Raw genomic sequence first — 3,157 nt, forward strand, 5'->3', positions numbered from 1 at the left:
TATCATGGACTTGATGCTGATAAAGTATCTTACCACACTGTATGCTCTCCTACTGATCATCATTACCATACTTGTACTCAAGTTCAACTCGTTTCACTACTGGATCAAACTCTGTCATAAATGTGGACGTAGCAAGATAAGAGGTTCTATTGTTAATGCCTTAACTGCTTTCTTAGTTCTCTGCTACTTTCACTGTTTAGTTATTACACTTCATATTCTAGTCCCTTCACAAGTAATGGGAGGAAATGGAGTAAAATTGAAAACCGTTCATCTTTATAATGGAGACATGTCATACATGTCTGACAATTATCTTAAATATGTTACACCAGCTATCATTTGTCTAATGGTTATCATACTACCTCCTCCTATTATTCTACTATCAGAGCCTCTATTGGTAAGAGTGAGTGGTGTATTGAACATTAGAAGGAATGCTGTTACTTACACTCTTCACAGATTAAGAATGAAACTGAAACCATTCTTAGATTCATTCCAAGGTTGTTTTAAGGATAACTGTAGATGCTTTGCTGGTTTATTCTTCTTGTATCGTATATTATTGGTTCTTGTTCCAATTTCCTCATCAGATGGCAAATTTTGGAATATCATGACAAAAGAGGCCCTTATTATTTGCATCTTGCTTGTGCATTACTTGTGTGGACCTTTTCAGGAGAAATTCCACAATAACATCAAGTCATTCCTTCTTATTGATCTCATCCTCATCAATACTCTACAGTTAACACCATTGAACTCAGGTAACGGGACAACCACACTGGTAGCAGTCTTTCAAGTTGTATTGATGTCACTTCCTCTTGTTTACTTACTGTGCTACATGGGCCATTACGTTCGTTGCATGAGACACTGCTTTTTGAATAAATTTAATACAGCTACAAGCCCAAGTAGTAATAATACCAATAATAACTATATTGATGATGATGAACTTCCTCAAAGACTCCTACCAGACTTTGCTGGGACATACAATACTTTTAAAAAAAGACTAAAATAGATACCAAGTTCAACATAATATTTAATTGTTAGTCAATATTTTAGATATTTTGGGTAGTTTTGTATTTTTTTTTCAACCAGTGTGCTCTCAGTTTAAATTTTTATGCTATTTTTACAATTTTGCCTTTACAAAAACAGTTTTAAAATGAAGTAGAGTGAAATAATTTTTACACAGAGCAGTCTTATTATACAAGCATAGCATGACAATAGTAAATAACAGTAACATTTTGATAATTATAGTAATTTGCTTACAAAAGTATTGCTTAGCAACCGATTGAGTGAATTTTAATTACTGGTACTATTAATTTTCAATGTTTCAATTAAAATAAAATTAATTAAATACTATTTGACAATGACAATTTACCATTACAGAACATGCAAAATGTACTTACCCAGAACTCTTTTTAGATTTGCACCATCAATCAGACAATCTAGCTACTCCACTACACTTTATGCTTAATTTAATTTAGGAACCAAATTAATTTTTTGTTGATGCTTAGTGTCTTCTTGAGTCTTAATTGGTAATAGCTCTGTCCTTTCTGAAGCATTGACTGTATTTAAATTATAGTAGCTATAATTTTAACTAATCTGACACTTTTTTAGGATGATAGATAGAGCATGTTATGGGCATTGTCAAAAAGCTTAATAAAAGATGTTTTTATACAATAGAATTATAGGTAAAAGTGATAGCCAGGGCATTTTAGCTATTATATTCTACTGGTCGGAGTGGTTGAATTTTGTCAAATTTTGTAAGACATGGCAATCACAAAATTTTTATGATACATATACATGTTTAAAGCTGATTCTCATCTTAATTAAATATTTTATTAATTTTAAAAGTATAATCAAATTTTGGGTAAAAGTCTCTAATGGTCTCAGGCCAAAATTTGCAAAAATTGTATACTCTATTTTTATAATTTTTTGATGCACATACAATACATGCACTTATGTAGTGTAGAAAGTTTAAGGCGATTCTGATCAAACTTAATTTTTTTACAAATTTTTTAAGTTGCTCCAAAAAAAGGTTAAAAGGCTAAAAGTTCACAGTCTCTGGCCAAATTTTGCCAAAACTGAAATAGAGAAAATTCTTTATTTTTATAATTTTTTTCTGATGCATCTACATGTCTTAATGTAGTGTAGAAAGTTTTGAGGTAATTCTGATCAAAATTGGATTTTTACATTTTTAAAAGTTGCTCTAAATAAGATGAAATTCTCTGTACTACAGTACACAATCTGACTAAATTTTACCAAAATGACAAAAGAGAACATTTTACATTTTTATAATTTTTTCTTATGCAAATGCATGTCCTTATGTTGTGTAGAAGTTTGAGCTGATTCTAATTAGAAATTGGAATTTTAACAGTTACTTCATATGCTATAAGGCTTGTCAGCTCATATGAGAGCATACTTTTAACAAAACCCAGCTACAAGCTCAACTTTTCAGTGCCGCAATGTAACTTATTATAATTTTGCAGCTGTGTGAAGATGGTGTTATAGGTTTAGAGCAAAATTTAGAGAATAATTTATACTGCTATAAAAACAATGCTCAGAAAATGATACAGATCTAATGATAAAGCCTGCACATAATGCAGGACATCACATGACAGATAGACTATCAAAATTTAAAAAGGTCATCAATCACTTACATTATAGGCTCCATAATTTTAAGCACTAAGATGCCTTCTAGATCTACTAGCTCTTTGATTGAAATTCTGCTCTTAATTTTGACAAATTTTCATTTTACAGTCTCCAGGAATGACTTGGGTCTAGATGGTACCAATACTCTACAACCATCCTTCTGTTATCAAGCTCCTCCAAATGCTCTTCTTGCATCTTGCAGAGAAATAAAGAAGAACTGGCCAAACAGCCTGTCTGGATATTACACTATTGGAGGTAAAAGAGGTCCAGTGTATGTTTACTGTCACATGGAGGAGCTGTGTGGATCAGGAGGTGGATGGACAAGACTAGCATATCTGGATATGTCTGACTTTACAGAGAGCTGTCCTTCTGGGTTTAAACTGTACCTGTCAAAAGGAATCAGAGCTTGTGGTAGAGCAGCAATGACTGGAGGTGGCTGCACGTCAGCTAAATTTCCATCACATGGTATCAGTTACTCTCAAGTGTGTGGCAGAGTAGTGGGATATCAGTATGGATCGAC

The sequence above is a fragment of the Amphimedon queenslandica genome, unplaced genomic scaffold, assembly GCF_000090795.2.
Source record: "Amphimedon queenslandica unplaced genomic scaffold, v1.1 AMPQUscaffold_13297, whole genome shotgun sequence".
NCBI classification, from domain to species: Eukaryota; Metazoa; Porifera; class Demospongiae; order Haplosclerida; family Niphatidae; genus Amphimedon; species Amphimedon queenslandica.